The 26,117-nt window shown below is 44.2% G+C and overlaps 2 pseudogenes; both read right to left on the bottom strand.

The window, feature by feature from the left end:
* Window positions 1-11,531: 11,531 nt before the first annotated feature.
* On the bottom strand, window positions 11,532-14,783 carry LOC123067190 (protein FAR1-RELATED SEQUENCE 5-like; annotated as a pseudogene).
* Window positions 14,784-15,659: 876 nt separating this feature from the next.
* Window positions 15,660-25,035, bottom strand: LOC123067191 (patatin-like protein 2; annotated as a pseudogene).
* Between the last annotated feature and the right edge of the window lie 1,082 nt (window positions 25,036-26,117).

Raw genomic sequence — 26,117 nt, forward strand, 5'->3', positions numbered from 1 at the left:
TTCAGGAATCACCGACGGCCCAACAGTGCTTCTGGTAGCACCAGCAGGACCCATTGGCATCCCAGCGGTACTTGCAGCTGGTGTGTCAAAGTTAGCAGCGGTTCCAGGATCGACGCTGCCGGGGGTTGCAGCAGTTGCATCACCGTCCAAAAACTGTAAGAAAGAGTCGCATATTAAATCAAAACCCTATCCCCTCGCTGAGCAACAATGACAGATGCATTTTTCTATCTTACATTGATCGAGCTGTCGATGAAAAGCTTGTGTGGGAAGTGGTCTTTCATCATATTTTGCATATGTGACTTGTTGTAGTCAGTGATGTGGGGAGACGGCAATCCATCCAAGGCATCAACTCCATATTCCTTAGCATCCAGAAAGAGTATCTGTACCAGCCACAAAAACAAGGACAACACAGGTTATGAATCAAATAAGAAATGAAAATCGCAAATGACAAACAAATAGGCTATCAATCTCGTACCAGCGGCACTAGCAGGAATCCCGGCAGTATCTTCTTGTTTGGCTAAAGCGGCAGCAAATCCCTTGCAGCAAGCGCTCCGTTACGCAATACATCCACTACTAGGCGGCAAATGTCGAACTCTGGTATGCGATCTGGATCTCGAATGACAGGAAGAAGCTCATCTTGTGCCTAGAAGTGCATGAACCCTAGACAAGATAGCTGCCTTGCCAGCCGGCCTACCCAAAGGGATGTGTATCCCACCTTCTTCCAACCCCAGTATCCTGGCGACAGCGCGAATGTCTACAGGAAAAGACACACCATTCCCTAGATCTAGGATCATAGTTTCAGGATCGATGCGCGTGAACAGCCATAGCGCACGCTGCCTATCAAACTGTCCTAGGTGCCTAAGATGCAGCAGTCCACCTAAACCAGTTCTAGTAAGGAGATTCATGCACTCAATGCTCCAGTTACCGGTTGCGCCGATGAGTGCAGTCGACGCGAAGGTGCTCTGAACGTGTGTCCGCGGCTGGTCATTCTTCACGTCGCACACCAGCAGAGCTTGCGGAGCGCCATCACTAGCAACAACAGGCGCATCAGTAGGGGGGTTCCCGCCACCACCATGGCCGCAGCTTCTCTGCGTGCCAGCACCCAAGCCCTTCGCGCACGCCTTCTTGGGCTAGCCATTGCAAACTGCGAGCGAAGAGTACTAAGAATCAATAAAGATCAAAAAGAAAGAGACTGCTCCATAATAGCAAATGGCATCTTGGAGAAGAGACGTAGATGACGTGTGCAAGAAGCAGAGCAATATGGAAGCTTACATGCTTGGCTCCTCGATCTTTCCCCACACCAGTGTTCCAATGGAGATGTAGTACTAGTTTGCAGAGGAGAGAGCCAGGAGGAGGAGGGGAAGGTGGGACGAGAACTGAATGCTCGTCTGCCCGACGCGCTGGCATTTTATGCAACCCAGGCGAAGCCCTCTGGAGAGCCACGTGATGTTGGTCCATTTGTTCAGTCTCACATTTTGCATCCACTCAAAACCCAGCCAGTGGTAGCGGTAATGTTTCTACCACAAATGAGGCAGTAAAAAAATGTTTGACCCTTGTTGTTGGTCTAGCAACCACGAGCACACTTAGCGCGGGGGGGGGGGGGGGGGGTAAATATATTGTAGCAGCAAAACGAGTGGAAAACAGAAGACCATTCATGCTAAAACAAAAGGATTATCCCGAAAACCACTGATGACAGTTATATTACGAAGATGGAAATATTATGTATTTTTAAGCTAGTAGCACATGTAATTATATGTCAGCCATTCTTGGGGGGAGGTGGCATCTAAGTTTACTCATGCCATCCAAGTGAAATAGGTTTGCAAAATTCTCAAGAACACACGCTCAAATACATATAGAGAGAGCTAGTGAGCCATTCACGTCGATCAACTGGTGTTTTTGCATGGGCATGCAGTTATAACAGCAGAATACATGGTTTTGGAGGCCGATAGAGTTGAGGAGACGATGCAAATTCATAACAGTAAAATGGATAATCTCGCTTTACACACGACATATGGTCCTTTGGATTGATAGATATGAACTCCAAACAGAGCGATTACTAACATCATACTTTGGCAGCACTAGAATATTACATCACCCTACACACAAGCTCGCGGTTCACAAGATGTGAAGAAAATACAGACAAGATAAGGGTATTCTTAAATTAATGACACGGGGGGCTCATCAGGCGGTTAAACAATTCTGGCCTTCTTGGTAGGTGGGCTAGTGACTTCTCCGTCTTCACACAGTGCAACATCAACCATAGCAGGGTGGTTGCTTATCCTCAAGCATGCATCAACCGTCTCGCAGCTAGCTTCATTGTTGTGCGTGGCCACTGCCACGCTTGGATCGAAATCACCATAACCTTCTTCAGCCTAACCACCCTACATGCAGAACAAAAGATGGATTAAGAGAAGCACACGCATATGGATTATGGGAATGGTCAAACCACCAATCTCTGATTACCATATCTATCAGGCCATCGTCGAGCTCGTCACCCGCAATGATATGTGCTGCATCCACATTGCCAACACCGTCTTCATCTGGCCCGACGCCTAGGTCAATGGACCCACGAGAGTCAATGGACCCTGCATTCGGCAACACAGTTTGTATAATTCAGATATAAAGCAGTGGGATCTCTGGTAGATTAAGAAGAAAATTGTTTCAAGTACTAACCGCTGGAGCACACAGGCTAACAAGAGAAACCACAGTCAAGCAAGTCGACTCAGATTGGTCTGCAGGCGGTGCCATCTCCTTATTTCCTTTGAAGAGGAAGATCAGCTTGGAAGAGAAGGAGGTTGTTTTCGAATGGGTCTGCAGCCCACGGTTAGCCATGGAAAGCTTTATGTAGGGAGATTTTTGAACGACAGTCAGTAATTATTTTCCCTCCAACCAATTTTGAACTTTTAAACAACGAGGAGTGTCCATGGTCTTTCAAATTTTGAAAAAAATTCTAGTTGTGCAGTTAATGCATTTTTAACAACCACGCCCAACCATCTATGCCCACGCATTTACATGTTGCTTGTGGATTAACACGCCTGCATCACATTAGTGCAAGAATTTTTTTTAACCACACATGTCCAGCAGGTGATGCACGTCATGCGCGGAGCTGCGTCGCCCATGTTCACGTGCTAGAGGGTCAAGCACCATGCCTTGTCAAATAAGCCTCCCAGCTAGTCACTTCGCAACACCAGGCTAAATTTCGTGTTTTGACCCTTTTGGAGAAGTTTACCGAGGTTTGACCCTCGTCTTAAAATATTTCAAAATTTGACCCTTTTCCTACCGCCAAGGTGGATGGAGGTAGGGTATAACTGCCTACCGCGACATACCTTGGCGGTAGGACCTGACTGTGCCGTTACACCTGTTTGAAATTTTAAAAACCCTACTGCCAAAGCCCTTGACGGTAGGTTGTGCAACCCTACGGCCAAAGAGCATGGCGGTAGGGCATGCAACATGCATCAAACCTGCAAGGTTTGCTCTTGTAATTTAGCAGGTGGTAGTACTGGTGCTCTAGTACTATATGCATGCATGCACTAGAGCCCGTCCTAGCTGTTGTTGCCAGTGTGCACGGTGCAGCCTTATGCCTCTTGGGGTTGGTAAAAAAAGAATAGCAAGAGGGCTAGAGCCTGCTACCTCACGCCCAACATGCATGCATGCATGCATGCATTGATATATATCTATGTACTAGATGCAGTACCACTACTACTACCTCCTAATACTTCACAGTGTAATTGTGGACGATTGGAGACTTGTGGCATGCCTACCACCGGGGGCTTTGGCGGTAGGGTTGCATAGCCTACCGCCAAAGGCCCTAGCGGTAGGGTATTTTTCACATTAAATAGCCCTAGCGGCGCAGTTAAGCCTTACCGCCAAGGTACATGGCGGTAGGCAGTTAGGGTATAACTGCCTACCGCCATGTACCTTGGCGGTAGGGAAAAAGGTTAGATCCTGAAATTTTTTGAGACCAGGGTCAAATCTCGATTAACTTCTGTAAAAGGGTCAAAACAAGAAATTTAGCCGCAGCACCGTAGCTAGTGCTCGAGTACAGCTGGGTACACCAAATGGAGATGTTCACATGGCAAGCACGGTGGCAGCATAGATACGCCCACTTGACAGGATCTCTCTGCCCAGAAATGAATTGATACAGACATGGTGGAATAATTATGCATTATTTTCTTCAAAACTTTCAACCACGGTAGTTATATGCTTGGATGGTTTTAATCCATTAGAGGAACTCAAAGGCAGCGAAGCAATTTGTCCGCGCGTGTCCATTTTTGTCAGGGTCGATAAACAAATACGGCACAACACATATTCCACTTTACAATTTTTTTCCGTTCATTTGCGAGCAATTCTAAATCGTATGTCCGGATAAAGCAAATTGTCTCGCCCCACTTGTGAGGTGGCACTGAACACGGGCGACTAGTAGTAACCTGGCACGCCCAGAATAATGTGCTTTTTGCGGTGCCCCATCATGTATTCTATTCTTTGTCCCGGCAAAATGCAACAAACTTGAGCGCGACTGAATCGGTGTCGCCGCAGTCCCGCGCCACGGGCGGTCTCCCTCGATGCAGCTCGGGTCAACCCTCGAATCAGCCTTCCATTATTATTTTACCCTAATGTTTTCAACATGGTGGTTATATGGTTGGATGGTTTTAATCCATTAGAGCAGCTCAAAGTAAGCGAAGCAATTTGTCCATGCGTGTCAGATTTAGTCGGGGTGGACAAATAAACACAACCCAGCACACAGCCCCGTTTCCATCTTATGTCTGATAATTTTCCATCTCAAATCTAAGACGAATGTTGAGATAAAGCAGACATATTTCGTGCCCCTCGGTAGTGGCACCGAACATGGCCCATCGGTACCTGCTGAGCGCCCCTAGAGTACTTTGCTGATGACCGCTGCCGGTGTGCGACTAGCTTTTTTGCGGCACACCACCATGTTATCGTATATCTGTTAGGCTAATTTAGCGCTTATCTCTCGTGCCTGATTTGGTGCCACCGGAGTCATTCATTCCCGTCGTGGCGCGCCGGGGCGATCTGCCTTGATGTTGCTCAGGGCAGCTCCTTGATCCGTCATTTTGTTGGAGGGGCACGACAGCATTATGCATTTTTTCTTAGCAGCGTTGGTTAACCCCGCCTGTTTGTTCATTTTTGGACATTTCTAGTAACCATTTTCTTGGGTCGTGACTTATGTTCGGTCGTTTCGAACCAAACGGATTTAGTCGGAAAGAACATAGAATCATTATTACTTCCTAATTTTCTCAATGATAGTGGTTCTATGGTTGGATGGTTTTAATCCATTAGAGCAGCTCAAAGTAAGCGAAGCAATTTGTCTGCGCTTGTCAGATTTAGCCAGGGTGGACAAACAAACATAGCCGAGCTCAGATCCCCCTTTCCATCTTTTGTCCGATCATTTTCCATCCCAAATCTAAGACGGATGTCAAGATAAAGTAGACCTTTTCCGTGTCACTCGCTAGTGCCACCGAACATGGACGACTGGTAGTAGCTGGGCACGCCTGGAGTCCTTTCCTGGTTAACGCTCCTGTGGTGAGACGACATTTTTTGCGGCGCACCACCATCCCTTCATATATCTCTTCGGCCAATGCAGCGCCACTCGCAAACGCCTGATTTGGCGCCACTGCAGTCCTCCATACCCGTTGTGGCACGCATCGGTCGATATGCCTAGATGCGGCTCAGGCACCCCCCTAATCCGTTATCTTTTGTTTGAGATGAATGTCTGTGTTGTGCATGTTTTTTGTTTGATTGGTAAAACCCGTTTGTTAGTTCATTCTTGTTTTTTTCTAGTTACCTGTTATCAACGGCGGGAATTATGTTTCGTCGTTTCGGTCCAAACGGTATAGGGCCGAACTAACTTACATATTGGTGGACATCGGTGTATCACTGGGAAATTCGTAGTTCAAAGCAAAATTACCAACTTATACCAAACATCACAAATCAAACCAATTTTTCTCACATGTTTCTTGCTTTTGTGAGATGTAAAAATAAGAGCGCCTCCCTCCGTTTTTTGTATTTATTTATTTTCTTCACCATTCTTCTTACCATTCATTTTAGTAATATTTTTTTACCTCACAAGCATCTAGATGTGCAGGCAGCAAAGACCTTTTTGCATGCATGTTCTCGGACTGGAGAGCATTTCCCCTCGCTGTCGCATCCGGCATTGAACTCATGCATCAGCTCCGACACACGCCGCACTTCATAGGCACCCCTCGCCCAGATGCATGCATTGTGCTGTCAACTGCGGCAGGTCGTCTGCAGCGAAGCCACATCAATGTGGTCTTTGTACGATTTCCATTCCAAAAGTTCAAGCTAGCCACAGTCCTTGTAAATTTCTCTGGATCGGCTACTAGGCTCGCATCGGGAAAGAGCTGCCTAACCGACCAGGAGATCTCACCGGTGCAGACCAAAGCACTCCATTTTTGACGAAACAGCCACCACCCGGATGCGCCATTCCTTTTTGCCTTGCCAAATAATAGAAATCTCCCAACTAGCACCAATCATTTTTTTGTCCTCTTTATCTACCCATTTTAATTTTTTTTGATATTCCATCCCCATGTTTTTATTTAGTAAGTATATTTATAGCGTCATCATCATCATTCATTTTTTCTATTAAGATGAGTCATGCTGTAAAATTAATAATATACAATAAGGTAAAAATCTTCATGTGCGCACCAGTTTTCATTGTTTGTTGTTATGTAGTTGGTTTTTTTTCTCCTCATCATAGCAAGCGGATCACAAACGGCTATGAAGATGGCAACCCAACCCCCCATCCTCACCACCTTCCCGACACATGAACAACATACATGTTAGACTCATTATGTTTCTGTTGTTGCCCCCCCCCCCCCCCCCCCCCCCGCCCCTGCGACGCCGATAATGTCCAAAAATACTTATCCTACACGGTAGGATCATCCTGTTTCTGTTGGTACCTTCTCGGCTATGCCAATGATGTTCGTCTGGGGAAGTGGCGCATCCATGACTGTTATACGGAATCAATCTTATCCACCATATTACTCCCCTGGCGATGCCAGTAATGTCCACACAGGGGGGGAGTGCCACATCCATGCATCTGACATATATACATAACATCATCCACTCGGTGCACCGACATCTCTGACATATATACATAACATCATCCACTCGGTGCACCGACATCATCCATAGAACAAGAGTAAGAAGACGCGTCAAGTACTTATCGTTAAGACCCCTTGTGACTGACATTTTTTTCTAGGTGGTGTTATTGCACAAACTAAACAGCACAAATGTCCATGTGAGGGTCCAACCCCCACATGTTTGCTACCAAAGGCTCATCCTGATTCTGTCGATAGTCTCCTACCGATGTCGATGATGTACACATAGGAGCTTATGGGGTGTAGGCCGGCCGGGGGCCGTATGGGCGGTAGATACGTCACTGCAGGACCCACACATGACCGCTCACACACAACTTTTCAGGTGTGGTTCCATTTGAAGAGGCAAGACCCACACGATCGCTCTAACCCAAAGATCATTATGTTTGTTTGTTGATACTCCACCAGTTATGCCCGTACTGTAAGTCTACTACGTGGTGTGATCGCACAATATAAACGGGACAAACGCCCATGTGAGGACCAACACCCAGATGTTCGATACTAGGAGCTCATTCTGATTCTATTGATACTGCCCTACCGCCGTCGATGATGTCCATACAGGAGCGCTAGGCACAAGTCATGGCTTCAGAAGAACGCGAATGGCTAGTGATGCCACGCCCTGCCATGTAAGTTGGAATCATCATTGGCCAAGTATGTCATATCAGTAGACAACATCATTGCCTCTTAAGTCAATAGATCAAAAAATGATGCTTGCAATTCGAAAGTTGGTACCTTATCTTCCTGGATGAGCCCATTCGGTTGATACTCTCTCAACGATGCTAACGGTGTCCAAAATCGATGCCAAATCATCTGTGATGAATACTTACCCTCTTTGAAGGAACACTCGAATGAGCCTAGATGGCAGCCTCATTGTGTTTCCGTCGATACTATCTCATCGATGGCAATGATGTACGACAGGGGGTAGTGGAACATCGATGGCTCTTCTACAGAATCACAGATTTTCACCCTTAAATTGTCATGCCGATGCCCCGTAAAGTCCACGCGGGGGAGCGCCACATCCATGTCTCATATATTTTAACTCTTGGCGATGCCAATGATCTCCGACAGGGGGAAGTGGCACATCCGTGACTCTTATATTGAATCGCGGCTGTTTGCCCTAATACTCTACAGGCGATGCCCGTGATGTCCACACAGCACGGGAGTGCCACACACACACACACTATATATATATATATATATATATATATATATATATATATATATATATATATATATATATATATATATGTATATGTATATATATATATATATATCCAATCGGTACATCGATATCATATATAGAACACGAACCAGTAGATGCGACAAGTACTGGTTGAAGGACCCCTCGTTATCGACAGTTCTACTAGGTTGTTTGATCGGATAAACTAAACGACACAAATGGACATGAGATGGACAAACAGCCACATGTTCGCTACAAAAACATCATTCTGCTCCGTCGATACTCTCTTACCGATGTCCACGATGTCCACAAAGGAGTTATTGGGGCTGGTCCGGCTGGGGCCGTATGGGGTGTAGATACGTCACTGAAGGACCCCACGGGACCCATTGCACCTACCTTTTAAGGCGTGGCAGCGTGTTAACACGCAACACATAGACGGTTGCTACGAGACGAAGATCATTATCTTTGTTCTTTATACCCCCGTCGATGTTCGCGAACGCATTTCGAGGGACGAGCTAGCTCTGGGTTCAAGTGTCATTTCAACCCTAAAGTCAACTCATCTGATGACTCTCTCAACATCAGTATGCTCAGACCTCTGATTAGTTTCATCCAAGATTCATCCTGGCCATGCATAGATCACAAAGGCTCGTGTCCATAAGCAGTGACAATCGCCCTATAAAGACTCCATTTCACTGTGGCTCCGGTGGGTTTCGTTCACTTAACTACCCCCCAGGAGTCATAGGCACTTATCTGCCTATGAGTCGCCGGCTCTTCAACAGGCACACGATCATAGATCGCTTCCCCCTCCCACTGCTTGGGAACTCAGCATGGTTTCACGTTCTATTTCGCTGCCCTCTGGGGGTATTTTCACCTTTCCCTAACGGTACTACTTTTCTATCGCTCACCCAGGAATTTTTAGACCTTTGCAAGGTGGTCCTTGCTGATTCACCCCCCCCCCCTCACTGACAGCCTACTAGGATGGTGTGATCGCACAATATATACGGCGCAAACGGCCATGTGAGGGGCCAACGACCACATGTTCGCTAATACGAGCACATTCTAATTGTGTTGATACTCTCTTACCGACGTTGGCGATGTCCACAGAGGACCGATAGGCACAAGTTATCTCTTCAGAACAAGCCAAAATGCTAGTGATGTTGCGGTTTATAAAGTATACTTGAATCATCATTGACCGAGTAAGGAGTATCAGTAGACAACATCAACGCCTCTGAAGTCACCAGGATGCACAGTGATGTCCAAAAGTTGGTACCTTACCTTCTGGGATGAGCCTACATGGTAGGCTCATTGTTTTTCTGTTGATACTCTCTCAACGATGGAATTGAGGCCAAAATTGTTACCATATTTTCTCATACAAATACTTACGCTCTTCGAACGGACTCTCATGTGAATCTACATGGTAGGCTCACTTGGTTTCTGTCGGTACTATCTCGGCGATGCCAATAATGCCTGTCAAGGGGTAGTGGCGCATGCATGGATCTTATACAAAATCACAGCTAATCACCGGGATACTCCCTAGCCGATCCCAATATACGAAACAAGTACATATCGAAAAGACACCTCGTCACCGCCAGTCTATTAGTGGGTGTGATCGCACAAGCTAACCGGCACAATTGGCCGCGTGAGGGACCAACACCCTCAAGATCACTATCAGAAGGTCATTATGATCATGTTGATACCGTCCTACGGATGCGATATGCACTGATTATCCAATCCAAAAAAGGCAAACGGCTAGTGATGCCATGGCCTATCAAGTACAAACGAAAAAATCGTTGACAGATTAAGGCTTATCAGTAGACAATATCATTACTAGGTATCCTTGGAAAAAAATTTGTCCTCATCGAAGGAAACAATCTAATGAGCACACATGGAAGTCTCATTTGCGTTTATGTTGGTACTCTGTCGGCGGTGCGAATGATGTCCCCCCCTCCCCCCCCCCCCCCCCCCCGAGAAAGGCCTATCATCACCGACCAAGAAGGGCCTATCATTATTTCATAACATACGATTGGTGATTTGAATTCGGTACTTTATATTATGGGACATACACTTACCCTCCTTGAAGACCCACTCGACGAGCCTACGTGACTTAATTGGTGTGGCATCACACTTCTGATTAATTGCCTTTTTCGATAATGACGATAGGTTTTTATTTTGAGGGTCCTAGAGAAACCTTTTTCCCGAGTGTGGATTTTATGCATTTTTTCCCTCAAAAGAAAAATGGTCCAGGAAATAGCGAGAGAGGTTTCAATTTTTTCTCACAAACATTATTTCTCAAATGTGCTCACCTGGCTCTATCGACCGCGATCCAGCAGCCCGGCTAGTCCGTCCCCGCCCCTCGCACCACGCACTGCAGTAAATGTCCGATCGCAGGGGATAGCTGCTCTCGTTCTAGCATGAGACAAAACATGTTTTACTAGCACAAAGGGAATAACCTGGATGACAGCGCTGCCCACACTGCTTCCAAACGCTGGCCCACAACCACCACCACCTCTCCTCTACGTGCGGTGGGCTATAGCCGTAATTATTCTGCCCCTTTTTTTCTTCTTCACCACATTGATTCTTTTTTCTTTACTTGCACTGCACGAACCAGGCGTCCCACTCGAGTGCAAAGCGAACACAACCCCGGCCCATCTTCGCGCCTGGGCGAGGCGCACTCTACGCAGCCCACAAAAACCCCTCAACTCCAGGATAGCCCACGCACCATCTTTCTTTCATGTTTTATCAAAATTATCAAAATGCTCCAGCCTTTGCCGTTTTTCTTTCCTGCAGTTATGCTACTCCATTTTTTTTGCGCACTTTGTTTCGGCGAAAAAAAATACACATTGATTGGCTTTTAGTAAGAAATCAATGTTATTTTCGATGTGTGTACAATTTTGGCTGAAAACAGAAAAGTATCACAAATTAGTTGAATCTTACTAAAAAATGGAAGCTACACATTTGTGGATGCAAGTTGTACATCAACCAAAGCAACACGTTCTTGGGCACTGACAGATTGAAAAGGGTCCAAGAAAGCGATTATCCACACTGAAAAACACATCATCCGCAAACAATTATCCGACAGCAAACAAAACTACAGACATAGAGGTCTCGATAGAGGTCCCGTAATATGTGGAGTGGTCACTAGCAGTCTGACATCAAGACATTCAAGGTTACACGAAACTTTCATACTTCAATCATAGAAAAACAGATAAAAATCAACCATAGAAATCTGCCTTGGGAGCGTTGGTGCAGGTGTTCCTTCTGTGGCCTGTCAGGCTGCACCTGGAGCAGCGAGGTGACTTCATTGATGCCTTTGGAAGATCACCCCGCTGCGAACATGTTGTGCTCTTGTGTCCTTGACCCCGGCAGATTGAACAGAACCTACTCCTCTTAGCTGGTGCTTTGTCACGGCTAGTCGTGGGGCGCCCCGCTGGTCTCTTCTTTGATGGCGTCGCAAAGCTATCTGAACAATGTGAGGCTCTTTGCACCTGATTTGTTGGGCCAAAGTGCTGCTTCTGTGATGTGGCTGAACCTGCAGAATCCCCTGCCACCTCTCTGTCTGATAACCCCATGCCATCACGTATAGCAGCCACCGGCTCCAGCAATGTTTTGACATTTCTTTGTTGCTCCATCGCAAGAGTATATGCATCCACATTGATGTCACCTAGCCTAACGATTTCAAGGCACAGCAGATGCAGATTATTATGTCGCCGCGAAGATTACTTGAGAGGACCCTGGTCCTTTTTGTAACGCAGAAACTCTGGAGGGAGTATATCCCTTGCATCCCTTGTCCAACGCTTCAATATGTGCCGCGCTGGAACCTCCTGCAGTCCAAGTTGTATCATTACCCGAGAACAAGAGAAAACGATCAGTGTCGAAACATATGCTTTTCGTGAGATCTCGGACATAATTTGTCTTGTATGTAGAACAGAGGAATCATGAGAGAAAAAAAGCACCTTCAGTGCATGACTGCATACCATGCCAAAATGCTCAAAAATTTCACATTCACACTTGAATTCGTCAGCATGCTCGTTGACCTGGATGCAGAATTCATTTTTACACCATTTGTCCCTCGAGTCCTTCTTTACATGCCTCCCTATATATTCACGGCAAGGCACAACTTCGACCAGAACATATGACTCACATTCATGTAGCACCTCGCCAAAACTTTCAAACATGGCCCTCGTATAAATTTTTGATGCATGTACCTCAATAGGTAGGTTCTGAGCCAGCACGACGCCACCCTGCATGTGGAGACATATCATTTTTCATGTGTTTTATTTTTTCGATACTTTGTCAAACAACAGGACATGATTCATGTCAACGTAACCTGATTGACAAAGGACATCTCACAAAACTTCGATTTCTTACCAGTTTGGTTTTGTTCTCTTGATAGCTCTCCTCTGAATCTCGGTCAAATTGCATCTTCTCATATTGCCTAACGAACAGGTGCATCGGGGATCCCGGTGGCACATATCCTTTCAGCAAATGGTTTGCACTTTCACTCCGTTGCGTGCTGGTCATTTGGCACAAAAAACATCCATGAAGTAAGGCTTAGCCCATTTCTTCCGGGTCTCATATATTTGTGTGATAAATACATTATTCTGTAGACCATGCTTCTCAACCATACATGCCCAACCATCCTCAAACTATTTCTCACTAACTATGTGATGCACCATCTTGTTGAACTCGTTCTTGAACTCACTACCCTTGCCGAGCAGAGGCCCAAGGCACTCTTTTGCTTTCTTCAACACATGGCATTTGCACCATCGATGTGTTGTATGTGGCATGCCATCTTCTATGGCAACCTCCATTGCATGAGCTTGGTCTGGAAACAACATTTTCCTGTCAGTATTTTCAAGGACGAAAACATTTTCCACAGATTGACTAAAATGAAAATATGAACATTCCTAAATAGTTGCGAACATTTTTTTCTTACCCGTGAGGATTGCGCGTGGCTGTGGTGCCCCTATCATCTGAAAGAACTCTGTGAATGTCTACTTGAAAGTGTCGATTTTCTCATCGCTCATCAGCACCCCTCCAAAAATAATGCTTTGGAAGTGATTGTTGACACCAACGAAGAGGCCAAATGGTATGTCGTATAGATTAGTTTTGTATGTCGTATCAAATGTGACAGCATCGCCAAAACACTTGAACTGCTCAACTATTTAGGCCAAATGGTTGTGTTCTGCTTTGTGTTCACATCTGTACCAACCTTTATCATCCAATCTAAGCACCCGCATCAACGCGGGGCAACCACACCTCGTTGAGAGGCTGTTTGATTGCAATGGCTTGCCCTGCATAGTTTTTTCATGAGGAACGAGAGCATAAAAATTCAACAAAGTAGATCCGGGAAAACATTGTTGCATTCTTTGAATTAATGAATCATCCTCACCGCACATGCGCACACAAACTCCTGCATGCATTTTTTCCGATGGACGTTCAGTTCAGCCTGCTTTTGGCATACCTAACGCCGAATCCCGTCTCCCATGAGTATAGGTTGTAAAACTCATATGCTTCTTCAACTGTGTCAAAGCTACTTCCGAGCGTTGGGTTCACAACCATGCAAACCTTGTTGTCTGCATAAGCCCTCATTAAAGCCTCGAGGGCAGGGACCTGCTTTGTACCGACGCACATAAACAGGGGATTATCTGGAAGCATTAATGTTGATCGTTTGATAAAGAATCAATAAAAAATGACATTCTGAACGAATACTGCATGTAACAATTATGGTTCCAAGCTAGCAAGGATGCTTATAAGAGGTAAAAAAATGGAATTGGTACTACATGGGGCTGAACTCCGTATATTCGTTTTTTCTTGTTATAGGCAAGTACATGGAGATTCAATATCTGCTCTTGCAGCAAAGGTCATTTCATGGATGTACAATCTTTGGTGTGGCAGCAACGGGACGACAGATGAGTGTGTATTTTCTTATCGTCGAGTCCAACAGGAGGCCTTCGATTTGTTGACGACTACCCCCTCTGCATCTCCCTCCTCTCCCATAGATGCAGTGGAAGTTCTCTGAGCCACCATATCGTTGGAGTCACCAACGACCTCACTGCCACCGTTGTTGTATGAGCCAAGATTCGCGTCCACCGCCCCGAACTGATCTTTGCCGCTGCTGTCGACCATCGGCCCCGAAGAAATCACATTAGGGGAGCGCCCGCGACGTTCATGGATGGAAGCAACCACAGACACGACAATATCAATTCCGCCACCCAAAATATCACCCGCATCAGCCTTAGGAACCAATCTGCAACACATACACAGTTTCATCTAGTCAGATCCAACCAAAATACGGTAGAAGAATAACTGAATAACGAACGGGGGCGAAATGAAAGTATGACAACACCGAAAAGAAAGAAAAATTCCCTTCTCGGGGGCAAGCAACAGCAGGAGGAGTAGGGTCGCGAGATTGGGTCTTACCCTGATTCTGCATCATCAAAGAAGAACTCGAGGCCGTCCATGGCGAAACGCTGCTCCGCACAGCCGCGAGCTGGAAGGGGATGAATGCACCGACGATGGCAAAAAGAAGCACCACTTCGGGCATTAAGGGTGTGTTTGTTTACGGTCATGGGTCAGAATGTCACGGGTCCAACCCATTCCTAGGCCTCGTTCAGTCTCACATTTTGCATCCACTAAAAACCCAGCCGGTGGTAGCGGTAATGTTTTTACCACAAATGAGGCAGTAAAAAAAATGTTTGACCCTTGTTGTTGGTCTGGCAACCACGAGCACGCTTAGCGCGGGGGGTGGGGTGGGGGTAAATATATTGTAGCAGCAAAACGAGTGGAAAACAGAAGACCATTCATGCTAAAACAAAAGGATTATCCCGAAAACCACTGATGACAGTTATATTACGAAGATGGAAATATTATGTATTTTTTAAGCTAGTAGCACATGTAATTATATGTCATCCATTCTTGGGGGAGGTGGCATCTAAGTTTACTCATGCCATCCAAGTGAAATAGGTTTGCAAAATTCTCAAGAACACACGCTCAAATACATATAGAGAGAGCTAGTGAGCCATTCACGTCGATCAACTGGTGTTTTTGCATGGGCATGCAGTTATAACAGCAGAATACATGGTTTTGGAGGCCGATAGAGTTGAGGAGACGATGCAAATTCATAACAGTAAAATGAATAATCTCGCTTTACACACGACACATGGTCCTTTGGATTGATAGATATGAACTCCAAACAGAGCGATTACTAACATCATACTTTGGCAGCACTAGAATATTACATCACCCTACACACAAGCTCGCGGTTCTCAAGATATGAAGAAAATACAGACAAGATAAGGGTATTCTTAAACTAATGACATGGTGGGCCCATCAGGCGGTTAAACAATTCTGGCCTTCTTGGTAGGTGCGCTAGTGACTTCACCGTCTTCACACAGTGCAACATCAACCATAGCAGGGTGGTTGCTTATCCTCAAGCATGCATCAACCGTCTTGCAGCTAGCTTCATTGTTGTGCGTGGCCACTGCCACGCTTGGATCGAAATCACCATAACCTTCTTCAGCCTAACCACCATGCATGCAAAACAAAAGATGGATTAAGAGAAGCACACGCCTATGGATTATGGGAATGGTCAAACCACCAATCTCTGATTACCACATCTGCCAGGCCATCGTCGAGCTCGTCACCCGCAACGATATGTGCTGCATCCACATTGCCAACGCCGTCTTCATCTGGCCCGACGCCTAGGTCAATGGACCCACGAGAGTCAACGGACCCTGCATTCGGCAACACAGTTTGTATAATTCAGATATAAAGCAGTGGGATCTCCGGTAGATTAAGAAGAAAATTGTTTCAAGTACTAACCGCTGGAGCACACATGCTAACAAGAGAAACCACAGTCAAGCAAGTCGACTCGGATTGGTCTGCAGGCGGTGCCATCTCCTTCTTTCGTTTGAAGAGGAAGATCAGCTTGGAAGAGAAGGAGGTTGTTTTCGAATGGGTCTGCAGCCCATAGTTAGCCATGGAAAGCTTTATGTAGGGAGATTTTTGAACGACAGTCAGTAATTATTTTCCCTCCAACCAATTTTGAACTTTTAAACAACGAGGAGTGTCCATGGTCTTTTCAAATTTTGAAAAAAAATTCTAGTTGTGCAGTTAATGCATTTTTAACAACCACGCCCAACCATCTATGCCCAGGCATTTACATGTTGCTTGTGGATTAACACGCCTGCATCACATTAGTGCAAGAATTTTTTTTAACCACACATGTCCAGCAGGTGATGCACGTCACGCGCGGAACTGCGTCGCCCATGTTCGCGTGCTAGAGGGTCAAGCACCATGCCTTGTCAAATCAGCCTCCCAACTAGTCACTGCGCAACACCAGGCTAAATTTCGTGTTTTGACCCTTTTGGAGAAGTTTACCGAGGTTTGACCCTCGTCTCAAAATATTTCAGAATTTGACCCTTTTCCTACCGCCAAGGTGGATGGCGGTAGGGTATAATTGCCTACCGCCACATACCTTGGCGGTAGGACCTGACTGTGTCGTTACACCTGTTTGAAATTTTAAAAACCCTACTGCCAAAGCCCTTGACGGTAGGTTGTGTAACCCTACGGCCAAAGAGCATGGCGGTAGGGCATGCAACATGCATCAAACCTGCAAGGTTTGCTCTATGTAATTTAGCAGGTGGTAGTACTGGTGCTCTAGTACTATATGCATGCATGCACTAGAGCCCGTCCTAGCTGTTGTTGCCACTGTGCACGGTGCAGCCTTATGCTTCTTGGGGTTGGTAAAAAAAAGAATAGCAAGAGGGCTAGAGCCTGCTACCTCACGCCCAACATGCATGCATGCATGCATGCATTGATATATATCTATGTACTAGATGCAGTACCACTACTACTACCTCCTAATACTTCACAGTGTAATTGTAGACGATTGGAGACTTGTGGCATGCCTACCGCCAGGGGCTTTGGCGGTAGGGTTGCATAGCCTACCGCCAAAGGCCCTAGCGGTAGGGTATTTTTCACATTAAATAGCCCTAGCGGCGCAGTTAAGCCCTACCGCCAAGGTACATGGCGGTAGGCAGTTATACCCTAACTGCCTACCGCCACGTACCTTGGCGGTAGGGAAGAGGGTTAGATCCCGAATTTTTTTGAGACCAGGGTCAAATCTCGATTAACTTCTGTAAAAGGGTCAAAGCAAGAAATTTAGCCGCAGCACCGTAGGATACGCATCACGTAGGTGCGCTCGCGAGATCTGGGGTGTTCCACTGGCCAAGCCGGTACTTCACACGATGCTTGGTAATCTATGCATGCATCATATTCCCCTTTCGTCTCACATCCCAAAATTTCGGTGCCATCTGTGACGGTGGCAATACTTAACAAGTTGGTAACAAAATGCATTATAAATTTTCTGATTGTTTTTTGCCATGACCACAAGTACAAACATGACATATTGAGTGCCACATATTTGGCAAAACAGATATTAATCAAAGTTTTATCAAAACATGGCACTCAGTTTGAATACCTAAATTTTTATTGTAGATGTACTAGACGAAAAACCACAATCTACAATCTATAAACCACAAACTAAAATCTATACTACACTTAACTAAAAATTACAAACTACACAAAATCTACAATCTACAAATTAAAAACTACAATCTAGAAACTAAAACTACACTAAATATAAAATGTACAAACTACAAAGTAAGAAGAAACTACAATCCAAAAACTACAAACTAAATTAAAAATATAATCTACAACCTAACGTTTTTATCTACAAACTAAAACTATACTACACTAGCTACACTAAAATTGCCAATAAAAAAATGACAACGACGGACAGGGCTCACCATTGGTGGATAGTGAGGCGATGGGCGCCTACCTTGGAGGACGTGAGTGGGGCACTCGACTTTGGGAATAAATCCTTGCAGCACCTGGCCAACCTCGATGTCGAGCTGCAAGAGGACTTGGCACGACACGTTGAGGAAACATCGATGACCACATCCAAAAGTGCAATTTCTAACGCCTTTTTTCGCAGAAAAAAAATCTACCGCCTTTCAATAGCACACGATTTCCCCCTCTGTTTTAGGGCCCCTTTCATTCGTTTTTTAGTACCTACTATATGTAATGGGATCCCTTAATAAAAAATTCTACAAAAATTTAGGGATCCCTTTGATTAAGTAGCTATATGTTAAAAACTACTTGATCAACTAAGCTGAAACATTCCTATTGCATGCAATATGTCTATGTAGAAATACCAGAATTTGTTAAATTTTAAGAGAAACTTCAGTTTTTTGACAATTTTACAAAATGATGTGATATGTAGGCCAGAGGGGGCCATTACTAAGTAAGTGGGGTTTTCAACTTCCACAAAATCCTGCGAGATTTCTATGACAAAGTAAAGTACAATATTAAGACCGCGTGCAAAGTTTGATTTTTTTTTTAGAATGTTTAGATATTATACAAATCTTTTCTAGTTAAATAGCTGTAAAAATGCTAAATATCAAACTTTTTCTAGTTAACTTTTTCTATTTAAATAGAATGTTAACATTTCTAAGTAAATAGAATGTTAACTTTTTCTAGTTAAATAGAATGCTTCGAATGATAAAGAATGATGTACGAAAATGGTGCTTTTAATTCGCATTGTTTATGGGAAACAAGCTTAAATGGTTACAACAAAAGGGTTGTGAGTATATTTGTATGGTAAATGATTTACTAGCTAATCAGTCATTTTCCCCTTCTGTGTATTTTTTCTCATAGCCTTTCATGCCAATACTAATACATCGTTTCAATTTTTGGTTAGTTTTACAATGTTTAGATATTCTAACATTTTCCCTCTTATATAGTAGCTGTAGAAAACCCTATATAAAAATTATTACAAAAATATGGTGATTTTAATTCATATTGGTTCTTAAAAGTGTTCAATAAATGTGTGATAAAAATATAAGTGAAACTAGCTGAAATGGTCAGACCTAAAGGGTTATACCCAAGTATCTATGTGATGTGGAAGATAGTACACTAGGTGTTGAATCATTATTTCTCTTATGTGTATTCTTCTCAGATTTTGGTCGTAGTATGTTGCACCAATAGATGGACTCACTGCCAAAATTTAGTTATTTTGGACAATGGTTAGATATCTTACCCTTTTTTACTCTTAAATAGTTGTTGAAAATGATTAGTTAATATTATTACATAAAACAGGTGGTTTTAATTTATATTCATTTTTACAAGTGTTTGGTATAGGCGTGGTAAAAAATCGAATTGAAAACGAGCTCAAATGGTCACATCAAAATGGGTGTGTTCTTATTTGTATGTCATGTTATAGGTGATGAATCACTATTTCTGTTATGTGTATTCTTCTGAGATTTTGGTTATAGTTTGGCCCGTCAATATTTGAACTCCCTGCCAAAATTTAGTTATTTTTACAATCTTTAGATACTTTACCTTTTCTCCTCTTAAATAGTGGTAGAAAATTGCAAATAAATATTATGACATAAAATATGGTGATTTTAATCCACATTCCTTCTCAGAAGTGTTTAATAAAGGTGTAGTAAAAATTTGAAGTAAACACGAGCTCAAATGGTCACAACAAAAGGGTCATGCATATTTGTATGTGATGTCATGGGAGATAGTTCACTAGGTTATGAATCAGTATTTCTTTTAGAGTAAGTGCATTTTTCGTCCTTCAACTAATTGTGAAGTGTGCTTTTCGTGCCTGAACTTTTTTTGGGTGTAAACTTCGTCCCTCAACACTTAATACCAGGTACAGTTAGTCCCTCGTAGTGGCATTCCTTGGTTAAACCTAGTTTTGAATTGATGTGTCATTGTTTTGACCAAATCTTGGTGCAACCTTTGTCCCTCAAATCTTAATATCATTCAGAACTATTCTAACATGAGTATTCCTCGGAAAAATCTAGTTTTGACTTCTCATGGCACGATTTTGATCACATCATCACTATAAGGGGAATGCCCCAAGGGTTTGGGATTGGTCCCTGGCGAATTGTGCTCCTTTCTCTCCTTCTTTCCCGTTTAGATCCGATCGGCCACCTGTTGTTCTATTCTCATCCCAACTATCATGTTGACTATCTAAAGTGATAGGAGTTGCTCCCATCCGAGCCTCCCTGAGTAGCATCGTATCCTTTCTATCTACATCGCAGTGGATATTTAAAGCGGGTGGAGATGCTCTTGTCACTGGAGCAGCGCCAACGGATCGGTGACATGAGAGAGAGAGAGAGAGAGAGAGAGTTTTCGCTCAGTGGCATGCGCCTCTATGCCACCTTACAGTCACGATGTGGCCAAAACCATAACACAAGGTCAAAACCTAGGTTTTACTGTTGAATACCACTGCGAGGGACTAACTATATCTGGTATTAAGAGCTGAGGGATGAAAGTGGCACCAAAAAAACTTCAGGGACCAAATCCACACTTCGCGATAAGTTGAGGGACGAAAAATGCACTTATCTCTTTCTTTTATGTGTATCCTACTCATATTTTTGTTATAGTATGTTGTTGTGCCAATATTTGGACTCGTTCATTCATAGTGTTCTTGAGAGTCTGATTTGTAGGGCAGACTTGTATGTTTTCTGCAACGTTTCCTAACAATAGCAATATAGGATCTAGTTTTGAAGAGCTTGTTAGGAGAACCTTGGTGATCATGGATCAAAATTTTGATTCCCCATTGAAATGTTATGGATTTTTAAATATTTAAGAATTAAAAATAAATTCATGGACAACACTTTTACTTGTCTTTCACATGCATTCATTTGCATGCGAGGTGAAATGAACCGGGGATTTTAGTATTGAGGGAACTTTTTTTTCTTGGCATGTGTGGGGATGTTTCCTTTTATGGATGTTCGCTATGAATTCTTATCAAGACAACATTTTCTCACTAGACATGTCCATAATGAAGATAAGAAGAGAACTCTTATAAAAAATCTAGTAGGAGTACACTCCTTTTAGCTATATTTACTAGTAAAGGGTAGATATCGGAACGAAGTGATAGGGTTGGCTCACCATGCAGTTCTAGCACTCTATCATTAAATTCTAGGAGAGAGCTAAGAACTTGTGTGATCACTCTACTTTGGAGTTTTTCCACAGTGGCTATTGATGTCTTGCTGACCACCGCTACCTTTGAAATCCGTCCCATCCATTTGCCTCTAGCCTCTCTCAGTTCCCCCTCCTTAGCTGAATGGTATCGTTTTTATGGTTTCCGAATAAACCATACTTATTCCACCTCCCCTTCTTCTTGTGATCTCAGCCCGACCATGGTGGTTGGAGCGACAATCACTAAAGGTGAACATTGGACAATTATGAGGCCCTTCTCATGGGCTCCCCCCTATGTGTGTGTCTCTAAGAAGGGGCTGTAGTGTGCTTTGTGTGGTTGCTTTTACGGGATTTCCCTTATCTCTTCGTTGCAATGTTTAGGTGTGAAGAAAGGCTTGGGAGGAAAATGAGTTCTACTAGATCTATTGGAGATATGGTTTTCCTACTATCGATCTTTAGCAAATGATGCCTCTCCTATACGAGGTCATCAACAAGAACGTACGTGTAAGGACTACAAAACCCATAGATGCCTTTTTCTTCTCTGGGAGGATTTGTTCTTAGTAGTGAAACATCGGTCTTTATCGCCCTGCTAAATCTTCTAACCGAAGAGTGGCTATCTGGGTCTCCTTTAGACATGTACATCTATCAGTCTTGGTGATGGTACACTACTTTGACACTCCTATCCTTTGCATCTCTAGCAAAGGATGAAGTGATCAACGTGAGAGCAAAGCTTGGAAGCGAAGGAAGATCAAGTTATGCTAAAGATGTATGTAAATGCATCACCGCCTTCAAGATTGAAGCTTACGGAAACAATGAAGGTAACTTGAAGCTCTTAACGACAATTTCATCAGAGAACAGTCCAATGATGTTGGCCTCAATCCTGGTACTATCGGCCACAATCGCAGTGCTACACACGATTCTGAAGAACTAGCAAGACCGAGCCTCAATGTTCTAGAGAGAAACCCTAGTGCTGCCGGCTTCAATCCCATTACTATCAGGATCAATCCTAGTGCTAGGCAGGATTATGAATCATCAACACACTAAAGAAACATCATGTTGAAACATCTGCATGCGTGTAGACTGAAGTTAGCACACGAGGTAGCTCCTAAGTGAGTTTGGCCCATCTAAACCTAGAGTTATGTATAGAACTATACCATTTCTTCACCTCTCATTAGTGTTACACATGAAAAACTAAAAATAGGATAATTGAGCATAGTCTCCTTCCCCACTCCAAGGCCTTCATATGTGGAGATGTATCCAAGGCCTCCCCTTGTCGACATGCATAATGCCTTCGAGGAGTTGAATAAACCACTATGTTCTTTCTTTCTTGTTGTGTGATTATTAGAATCCATGTACCTAGTGGAGTGGGAAACAATTTCAAGTTGATACTTGTTGAACGAACTAAACATAGCTCAATTGTTACATTACATGTGGTGGAATCTATCTATCCGGGTTCAAGTCCTAGACTTGTTGCGGGTGCTCAGTTTTCTAAATTTATTTTAGGCTTTTCAGCGATATGTTGGGAGTCTACGAACCGCTTTCCAGCGATCATAATAGTGCTCGCTAATGGCTAGATTCATGAATACAAAGCCATCTCAATGCTCCGCACTTACCGATCTAATTCCTAACCCTAAGCTCTTATCGAGTCCACAGGAGGGGCTTCTCCCCTTGATTTCATTTGATTTCTTATTTCCCTAGAGATTAGATGAGTACATAGATTTTGATCCCAAAGCTGGAAAGTGGCAGAAAAGTATGTGCCTTTTATTCACTACATGAATATGCAACTTATAAAGTTGTAAATGATATAAGACCTGTCTGTTGATTGTCAAAACTACATGGTTAATTATATTAATCAAGATCGAGAAAAAACTAAGTGACAGTTACCCATCATGTAGGAACAATAAAAAAAGTTCACAAATTAGCACATTCATGCCATATAAGCAGTAGTTTACATAGCAAATATATTGGATAAATGACTGGGTATATACACAAATCAACATATATATATTACCATCGGATAAATTATAGTGCTCATCGGTCTCACCAGTTTTGAATAGTAAGGAATGACCCAAGTCTCTAGAATTCAACATCACCCCCTTCCGAAGCCTGGCTTTGCGCTCCTCGGACAACATGTGTGCGAAATTGACCAACTCCTCCTCATTCGTGCCCCTGTTTTGGTCGGGCTTGTTCTTGCTCGTCTCGGCGTTCACCATGCACACCTGCCTCTTGAGCAGCGCCTTGCCAACATCGACGAGCCGGTTGAGGTTCTCCGGCGTTGACACGTCGACGGAGGCCGTCCTTCCCTTGAGCTCGTCGTCTTGAATCCAGAGGTAGCGCTTCTCGCAGTGAAGCACCTGAAAGAGCACAGAGGCGTGGATGTCGACAAGGTCGGCACTGGCCTGGCTGAAGCTGTCAATGATGGGTGTGGCGCCCCTGTTCTAGAGCCACCCAAGGAGGCCCCACTTGCTGCACTCGGCAACGTCGAACTTCTCTTCGATTTTGGCAGTACCGGTGCCCAGTGAAAGGATCATGAAGTTGCCATAGTCTGCAGGCTTGATGGGGAAGAAGTCCGGGTTTCCCATCAGGATCTGCTTGCTTACATCCGTCATTGCCAGCAGGGTCTGTAATGTATCCATGTTAGTTGTCAAACAAGGAATGTTGAAAAAAAATTCGTATGATAGTCTATTGTCTCGATACATCAACATCATAACCTAGTTAATTAATTGTTATACTACTAGATGATATAAGCTAATTAATTTAGGTGAATTAGCAAGTCTCGCTAATTGAGGTGGCTTGTCGTGTTAGCACGACGGACTCACCGGATTGTTTGCGGCGACGCCACCGTCGATGAGGTTGAAGTCCCGGTGCTTGCCGTCCTCGTGCTTTGTTTGGAAGTGGTGGCCGGGGAGGTAAGTCGGCGCAGCAGACGTGTTGATGCAGACGTCGGACAGAAGAGCGTTCTTGGAGACATCCTTCATGGCCTACATATACAAGTTTCATATACTGTACAATTCAGTAGGCGTGGTGCAACCGTGCAAGCAACACACCTGGATGCCTGTATCCATGAGTGACAAGCTATATATTCGCACATGACATACGTTGTAAGTGGAGAAGATTGTTGGCTGCAGGAGTTTGATGTCGAAGGTTGGGATGACGACGTTGTTGAGAGTGTCGCCGACCCGCGTGTCGCCGAGCAGTCCCTTGACGATGGAGTGAAGGTACTCGCCGTTGTACTTGGGTCCCATCATGCTGCTCATCAAGCCGAAATGCCCTTTGCTGCACCACACAACATACACAGAGACGTCAGGATGGTCGATCATGGATGCATAGGCTCGCTTGCAGGAGATTTGTGTACCTGGCTTGAGGGAAGATACTTGGGCAGTGGTCGAGGTAGAACTTGTTAATGTCCTTGGCGGCGAAGAGCGGGCGGCCTGCGTCATCGGGCGCGCTAAGCATGGCCGTGACCAGCCAGCCCGTGCTCGTCCCGGCGATCACGTCGAAGTAGTCTGAGATCCTCGCCTCCGATCCATCGAGATCCTAGAGCTTCTCCTCGAGGAAGGCGAGGATGGTGCCGGGGATGATCCCGCGCACGCCGCCGCCGTCGATGCTCAGCACGGTGACGATGCTCCCGTAGGAGGCCGGCAGCGACATGGGACTCCCGAGCGACATCGACGACGCGCGGCGGCTGAACGCCCGCTTCGCTGGGTTCATCAGGATTCGGGGTCTGTTGCTCCTCTGTCCCGCCCCCGCCTCCGCCTCTTGCTTGGACGGTATGGTTACGATGGACCTGAGAAACTTTAGTTGGCTTTACAAAATTGCTCGGCTGGTTCGCTTTTTGTGAGGATTGATCGATGTAGGATGGTGGTTCATGGTGCACGCCTGCAAGCCATATTTATATACCAGCGCGAGTAGGTCGATATTACGTACAAAATTGTATCGATCGGTCACTAGGAAAGAAAAGTAACCGTTCTCCGCAGGCTGCCTAGAGGAAACTATGATGATTGTTATAGCAAATTCGGAAACTATACATCCAAATGCATAAAAATCAAAAGTATGACCCCGTCGGCCTCCTGTTGGCCGAAAAGGGACTTTTCGGCCTAAGTTTGGCCGAAGAGGGACTTTTCGGCCAACGTTGGCCAAAAAGGACCGAAAAGTCCCTCTTCGGCCAAATGGTAGGCCGAAAAGTGGTCTTCGGCCAACACCTGCTCTCCTGTTTTAGAAAATTCATACCAATTAGGATTTTTAGTATTTTAATTTGATTCTTTTTGCATTAGATTAGAAATTTTATGAAGTTTCTGTAGATATCAAGGTTGACTAGATTTGAAAGTTTAAATTTGAATTTTCATGAATTTTCTCAAATCACTAGATTGCCTATAATTTGAGCTAGGAGTATTTTTTTAGATGATTCTTTTTGGGTTCTTTGTGACTTTGTTTATCTGTAGTAATTAATTGGTGAATTCAATGATTATTTAAAATTAGGTTTTTACGAAAACAGTTATGTTTTAGTGTTTTATAGGTTTTGTGCTATTTCTTTTAATTTTAATTGCTTTAAATTGTTTTCTTTATGATTTTGACATATTCTTTTAGTTTCTGTTAAGTTATCAGTAGATATTTTATTTGTAGTTTTTTTTGTATTTTATTTCTTTTACCCTTCATTTTCTTTCCCGCCGTTTTTTTCCTCCATTTTCTCCCACTATTTTCTTTGCCGCCATTTTCTCCCGCCATTCTGTGCGCCATTCTTTGCCGCCATTTTCTCCTAACATTTTCTTTCCCGTCATTTTATTTGCCGCCAT

The sequence above is a fragment of the Triticum aestivum genome, chromosome 3B, assembly GCF_018294505.1.
Source record: "Triticum aestivum cultivar Chinese Spring chromosome 3B, IWGSC CS RefSeq v2.1, whole genome shotgun sequence".
In the NCBI taxonomy this organism is placed as follows: domain Eukaryota; kingdom Viridiplantae; phylum Streptophyta; class Magnoliopsida; order Poales; family Poaceae; genus Triticum; species Triticum aestivum.